The sequence below is a fragment of the Chenopodium album genome, chromosome 15 (genome assembly GCF_948465745.1).
Source record: "Chenopodium album chromosome 15, dcCheAlbu1.1, whole genome shotgun sequence".
NCBI lineage: Eukaryota > Viridiplantae > Streptophyta > Magnoliopsida > Caryophyllales > Amaranthaceae > Chenopodium > Chenopodium album.
The window spans coordinates 27751903-27760001 of NC_137848.1; the positions used below are offsets into that span (position 1 = coordinate 27751903).

General features: G+C 30.1%; 1 long non-coding RNA gene across 2 annotated transcripts; it reads right to left on the minus strand.

Annotated features, from left to right (window-relative positions):
* Nucleotides 1-489: 489 nt before the first annotated feature.
* On the minus strand, nucleotides 490-4004 carry LOC145583066 (uncharacterized). Of its 2 annotated transcripts, none has more exons than XR_014100023.1 (4): nucleotides 3579-4004; nucleotides 2774-2905; nucleotides 1619-2013; nucleotides 490-680 (listed from the first exon to the last, which is right to left on the minus strand). It is a non-coding gene; the product is annotated as an uncharacterized LOC145583066 (long non-coding RNA). The 2 variants fall into 2 exon arrangements; XR_014100022.1 differs by having other exon boundaries at nucleotides 1922-2013; nucleotides 3579-4001.
* Nucleotides 4005-8099: the final 4095 nt, after the last annotated feature.

Here is an 8099-nt window from a genome sequence, read left to right on the forward strand (position 1 = left end):
AAGTCTATTTTCCAAGTTATAAAGCATAATATTCGCAACTGGCGTTAAGTTACGCCGGTTACAATTAGGGTATTTTTTGTAATTGACAAATCTTAACGCCGGTTACGAATATTATTTTTTATTTTTTAAAAAAAATATTATTAGTAACTAGCATTAGATTACGCTAGTTACTAATAAATAAATAGTTTTTTTTATAAATATTTGATTCGAATACAAGAATGGTAGTATATCCTACCAAATGACCCATCGTCAAACGGGTTACAACCTGTTACAATTGAACCAACAAAACACGTCCTCCGAATATTTCCATATAACTTAGATACACCCATAACATACAATACAAACACTCTAAATAATTCCACACAACTTGAATTCATTCACAACAATACAATACAACAAAATCAACTATACTTTCCAAAAAACAATTAAAACTTGAAGGAAAAAAAAAATCATTGATTTATAATTTAGAAATGTAATAACAATAACCAATAGACTAAATAAAAGTAGATATATAGAAATGTGCTACATTGTTTTATTAAGCTAAATGAGATTAATCATAACATCGATTAATAAGATAACTAGTCTTTCAACAAAAAATTAAGTCTAAAAAACTTAGCCCATTGTTCTCGAATCTCATCCAATTCTACACCGTTGTAGGCTGCAAGTCTTGCCAAATACCCCTACAAATATAAAAAACATACGTGTATTATATTTTATAAAAATAAAACATCAACCAAAACTCATATAAAGAATTTTACCTTGCAAAGAAGAGATAAATTCATCACTAACCTATTTCAAATTACCCTTGCAATCGCTATGGAAAGATACTATCTCATACATATATCTCATAACATAATAAGCACATTCGGTACCACCACATTGTTGAGCACAATAATTTCAAGAAACTAAATCTTGTTTATGCTTAAATTAATCCAATGGAACTTTGTTGTACTTCAAAGCTTAGTTGTTTTAACAGCACCATCCAACAGAAGAAGGGGAAAATCACAGCTAAGTTATTTATGTAATTACGGAAGATTGTCTGGAAGCCGATGCCAATAAATATTTTTTTCTATTATGACCCTCTAAAGCCTAGACAAGAATGAAAACATTTTAGAGAGAATCTTTCTCATTATAAATAATTGATATAAAATAAGCCACATGATATTAAGTAATTGACCAGTACAAAAAGGCATCAAGGAATGGGGGTTGTTCTGCAAAACTTGTGCTCTACTTATGGTTCAACAAACTACTATGATTAAATGCTAACAAATGATCATGAACAGGTTAATTAAATATCAGCAAACTACTTAAGGTTCATCAGAATGCAACTTTCAAGGATTACTTGTTCAATTTGGAAATAAATTCCCTTATTGCTTCACCTCACTCAGCTAGCATTTCAAGCTAAGCAAATAAAACCTCATGTGACTACAAAGAAAACCAACAGTTGCTTAAACTAAATGTGATATTCAAAGCATGAAGTTCACTGTTGTGCAGCACTTGAAACCAAACTAGGTTTCAACATGTCTATGAATCTAAAGCCAGATACATAACAAATTTCAACATACATTAATTTTCATTGGGACCTGCATACAACTATGCCAAAAATAAGTTCACATACAGCAGAAACTGGAGACTGTGCTTCCTCATCAAGATCAAAAGTGACTACAAAAGTAAAAAGCAATTCTTATAAGTAGTTAAGTCAGCCAAAATAACAATATTGACAGTTGTAGGATGGTAATGATTTCAAGAATGCTTAATTATGTCCAGTCATGTCTCATGTACAAAAGCAAACACACTCATCTGAGCTATCCTCCCAATACTCTGAATTTCAGTTTTGAAATTCAACTATGAATTCAGAAACTAAAACATATAAGGTTAACATAATCTGGGTGATTGAATTATGTAATGAAAATTGTAGTACCTAGCAATAATTGGGAGCACCTTCAATGTTCTGGCAACCATGACAATGGTTGCTCTTCAAGATAGTCTTCTTCCCACACAAAAAAATGCAACCTGACAAAAGAGTAAAGAAAAGAGAATTGAGTAAAAGAAGGTAACAATCATTATAAGCATAGTTTCATTCAATGAATTGAAAACCAAATCCAAATTGAAATAAAAAAAGCAATTTAAGAGCACAAATCAAGATAATAATGAGTACTTTAGTTGGCTCACAATAATCACGGCAACCTCAAAAGGTCAAAGACAGAGACCCCTTAGCGAAGAATGAATCAAGAATTGACATGAGCAGATGAATAAATCGAGCTCAACCCTATAATCCAATCACAATGAAATAACCTATAATAATTTGTCTATATTATATCAATTGAACCACCAATCACCATAGACCTTGATTCCAAGAACTAGCTTTCTTATTTATCATTTCTACTAGCATAATCCCTATCATTTCCACCAGCATAATTGCTGAAAATCAGAAAGTTCATATTCAATTAGGAAAGATATATAGTACTAATACTATCAAATCAGGGTATTAAAAAGATAAGATGTAGGGATATAAGACTCAAATCAACAAAATTGACCAAATTAGCAAAATGTGAAAAATAGACCAAAATCAATAGTAATAAGCAAAATTAAAAAAAATAGACTAAATTAATCCCAACAAAATGAAAAAATAATCAACTAATAATGCAAAATATCATCAACCCATCACAAGTAATTTATATATTATTATATGAATCAAAATGCAACATAGAAATAATCAACAAACAAATAATCAAGATCTACAGAAAGGAAATTATGTATAATGACACCTTACTTTCAACCACTCTACTTAAAATTATAAGTTTAATAGACATCTATCTTCTTGAAAGAGAATAGAGATCAAGGGCCTGTAATTTTCTTGAAATTCCATCATAGCACCCTTCCAAACACCTTACTATTGCTTGCCCTGAAATCACCATTGTGAGAAAAGGTTGAATTAGACTCATAAATCTGACATTTTGAGCTAGTGAGGAACAACAAAATTGAAACAAATTTTAAAAAGAATATTAAACTCACCTCCAGATTACCAATCACTTAAAACTATCCCGACTGTGTTCGTATACCTTTTACAAGCTTAAATTATAACAAAAACAGCAGTAGCAGCAAAATGATATCCCTGAATTTGCAAAATTGTCAACTACACCTAACAACCAATTAAATACAACGTCTTTATCTTCAGGTCATTGGCTGATTTACCAAACATCGACCCATGCGGCCATGCCCCAAATCTCAAAACAAAAGTACAACTATTTTCCACCAATTTCAGCTACCTCAAGCAATTAAATCATAATTTAATTTCACAAGATCAAACTAAATAAGACCCTTAATTTGAAGTCGAGAATGCAGAAAAAGCTGAAGAAAAATAAAGACTAAGAAACAACAAATTTAACAAAAGCAAAACCGAGCAGAAAATCAAAAGCGAAAATTATTTGAAAGCCCTAATCTGAAATACAATTTCAATTTCAACGACACATAAATTGTTTGAAAGCCCTAACCCACAAAGAGACAACTAAATTTGAACAAATTGTTTGACAATTTTTCATCAATCAACCTCCGAAAATAAAAATAAAAAAAATTACCTAAGAAGAGAGAGAAAGCGCCGACATCGAGCACAACCTTAACACCAGCATCAACACCAAAAACGATAACAACCGACGCCTTAACAATGACGGATGAATCAATCCTAAAATGTCCATTTACTGACAAATAAATTAACAATGAACCCTAGATTGTGATTTATAATTGATGATTGAATTTAACAGCTTAGATCTGAAAGTTTATCCTCTCCGATGAATAATCTGCCTCTGATTGCATAGTAATGACCTGGCTGTGAATGGGCGATCGTCGGCTACTTATAAACTGAATTCTTTGAGCAAACCTTGAAAAACAAGATAATGAGGAGAAGATAGGAGAGGATCAAGCTAAGTTTCTGAAATGGAAAGCCTAAAATGAAAGAGGAGAGGGATTAAAGAGTTCTGTAAACTGTAAAGCAACTTAAGAGTAGAAAAAAGTGAAAAAAAGCAGCAAAAAAAAAAAAAAAAAAAAAAAAAAAAAAGCGAAAACACTGTTCATAAGAAAAAGCAGGAAAAAAAAGACATGGTTCAAGGGCAAAAGCGGTAATACACTATACATAAGGAAAAAGCAAAAAAAAAAATCTACCTTCATCCTAAATTTGGCTTTTAAGGGTTATGATAAGGGTTATAGATTTCAACGAGAAATTCCTTTAAAAAAAAAAAAAGTTCCAACGAGAAATTGTAACTTTTTTTAAAAAAATTATTTCCAGTTACTTAATATTTGTAACTGACGTTTGTAAGTTAGTACAAACTTTTTGGTCAAAGTTTATTTGACTTAATATTTGTAACTGGTGTTTGTAACCTAGTTACAAACGCTTTAGTCAAAGTTTCTTTGACCTAATATTTGTAACTGGCGTTTGTAAGCTAGTTACAAACTTTTTAGTCAAAGTTTCTTTGACTTAATATTTGTAACTGGCATTTATTTAGTCAGTTACTAATAAAACTTCAAACAATGATAAACCACATATTTGTAACTGACATTTACTACGCCGGTTACTAATTTCATGAAATTTGTAGCTGGCATTATCTTAGTCGGTTACTATTGATGCTTTCGTAACTAGCATAACATACGCCAGTTACTAATAGGGCGTTACAAATAACATTTTTTCTATAATGGTTGTGTAGAAGACTGGTATGATGGTATTGATTAAGAAGTTAAAATGGAATTAAGAACTAATGAATTTCCTACTAGAATGTTTAGATAATTATGTCAATACATTGAGTTAGAATTCATTTGCCCTAAAGCTGGCCCTAATGAAAAACGATTGGAAAATCAAAGAAAATTAGTAATTTGTCTATCTATAATATGAAATACATTGAGAACTACATTATGGAGTTTGAAACATACTATTATAAAATTGGTGAAAATGAAACAAACCTTGAAATGTTTTACGATAAATTACCAAATCCTCTAAATGAAGATATTAGTGAAAAATATCAAGAATGGAGAGAAAAATATATAGCTAGGGATTCCCTAGGTAACCAAATTTCTTTCCTAAGAAAGTGGATTGAAAAGATATGTAGAGGGGTTGTAGGAACTCACCGAATGAAGAGACAATTTCTCACTTGTTGGGGTTTCCCAAATAACTATGCATGTGAAAGAAGGAATTATAACAAGAAGAAAAACTATAAGAAGAATAAATTTGATAGATCTAGAGGAAAAACCTATAAGAAGATGTATTATAAACATAAATATAGAAAACCTAGTAGATTCTTCATAAAAGCAACATATTGTCCTGAGAAAAAGAAGACATGCAAGTGTTGGTCTTGTGGAAAACTAGGGCATTATGCTAATGAATGTAAGAAAGCTAATCATAAACTAATGAAAGCCTTACGTAGTTGGGACTACATAGAAATACCGCAAGAGGAGGTTTTAGAATTAGCTTTGAGTAATAATAAAGGAATAGTAGAAATAATTGAAGAAAAAAATGAGTATAATGAAGAGCCTGAAGACTGTGAATACGAAGAAGAAAATTATGAAGAAAAATAACATGATGGAAGGAGAAGTATTAGAGAACTCTGAGTCAGATGACGAAGTGGATAAAAGTAAAATGACTATAGGTCAATTAAAAAGAGTTGTGTATTCAATTGAAGATAAAGAATTAGATCAAAATGAACAAGGAAAGCTGGAATTTCCCCTAGATTACTAATGATAAAATATTTAAAACTTCTTTCTTTAAAACTAGAACTAAATGTGTATGTGAAGAAATAGAAGGAAGTATAGTAATCGAGGATTGTGAAAAGAAAGCAGCGGAAATTAATATCATAAATTGGAAAAGTATTAAGAACCATAAGGAAAAAGGAAATTACAATTATATTTGTATTGGTGCAAAACAAGTATGCATAACTCCTTTACAGGCTAAGATTTTGGTAAAAATGTTAAATGTTTAAGCTTTGCTTGTGATGTTAGACATAAAGAGTTCTATGAGTAGATTATTAGTGGTATCAATTGTAGCTTAAGTTAGGGAACGATAAGCTATATATGTTAACCTAGATATTATGTGAGTTTAGAAATTCGTATGCTCCAAAATTTCTAGAAATCAAGTTATTAATTGATGGAGTAAACATCCATAAAGGAACTCGACCTATACAATTAAGATGGAAGGTATTCTATAAATTGGTCAACACTATAGATTCATCTTTTAAGAAACAAATAGTAGATTCTCAAAAATATGAGCAAGGAGGAAATCCTAAGAAGGATGAAGATTATCCCTATAAAGGTAAATCCTAATGAAATAGAAATTGACAAAACTTGGGAAGAATTCTTCATGAATCCTACAATAAAGAATAGGTTAAGTAAGTAATTAATTGATGAATCAAAATTGCTTCATATTGGGATAACTACAAACCCTAAGGAGTATGAGTCTTAGATCAGCAAGTCTAAGTAGACAAAATTCAGCTATAATGAAAATGAAAAAACAAGTCAATAAAAAACCAGAAGATGATGAAGAAGAAATATTAGCTTCAATCAAAAAGCTATAAAACAACCAGCAAGACATAGTATAGATATTGGTTCATGTTCTAATTTAGAGATAAATGAGGATCAAAATAATCCTATTTTTGAAAAAAGAAAGGTAATTGGATATAAGACTAAACCTGTGAGTGAACCAGTGTATAAAGATGAAGTAAATATGAAAATAGAAGCTTGTAATGAAATAACCAGTACCAATCCCCACAGCATTTATATTCCAGTTGATATATGCATTAAAGAGTATAATAAGTATAAATTATGTGCATATATTGATAGTGGTTGTTCTACATATTTTGGGAAAAGATCCTTATTTCTAGAATTCTTGTGGAAAAAAGCTACAAATCTTATGCAAGTAAGAATTGCTAATAACAGTGTCATGATTTAAAAGGAAATAATAGAGGAATTGCCAATAGAAATTGGAGGTGTTCAATGTGTTATTCCTATTATATGGGCAACTGATCAGCTTAGTCATGATATGATAATAGGAAATAATTTTTATAGACTATACTCTCCATGCACTCAAACTATTGATCAAATAATTTTTACTATTAATGATCATTTTGTTCCTATACAGAAAATAACAAAGGATTATACTCATAAGACTATGGAATTTACGTGCAGCCAGCGTGGTGATAGGGTTACACCTACACAACGAGAGGTTGCACTTAGAATTTTTGAGTGTGAATCATCATTAAAAGATCAGATAATTAAGAAGTAAGAAAAATTATGTGAAAAATTATATTCAACAAACCCATTAGAACATTAGGAAAAGGATAAAGCCTTTGCTAAGATAATTCTAACTATTCCTAATAAGATTATTAGTGTAAGATAAATGGTTTATACCTAACAAAATATATTAAAATTTGATAAGCAAATAAAATAATTGTTGAATAAGAAGTTAATTAGGAATAGCAAGAGTCCTCATAATAGTCCAACATTCATGGTAAGAAATCATGTAGAAGAAAAAAGAGGTAAAGCTAGGATAAGCATTAATTATTAACAGCTAAATGATAATACTGTGTTTGATGGCTATTACATTCCTAATAAAACTGTATTATTTAATAGAATACAAGGAGCCACTTGGTTTTCTAAAATGGATTGTAAAAGTGGTTATTGGAAAATTAAAATGGAAGAAGAAAGCATTCCATTAATTGCATTTAGTTCCCCTCAAGGACACTATGAGTGGTTAGTAATGCCTTTTAGATTAAAAAATACCCCACAAATATTTCAGAGAAGAATGGATAACATCTTTAAGGAACTAATATAAATCATTGTTGTTTGGTCTATATAGATGATATACTACTCTTCTCAAAAAATTTAGAGCAACATAAGTATGATCTTAAAGCAGTAACTAAAAAATGTGCTAAACATGGTATAATCCTTAGGAAAGATAAATGTGTCTATGCTAAACAAGAAATTGAGTTTCTAGGGTTAGAAATTAAAGCGGGACAAATAATCTTACAAAAATATATCTTGAAAAAGATTGAAAAATTTCCAAATGAAATTAAAGATAGAAAACAACTAGAAAGATTTCTAGGATGTTTAACCTACGCTTC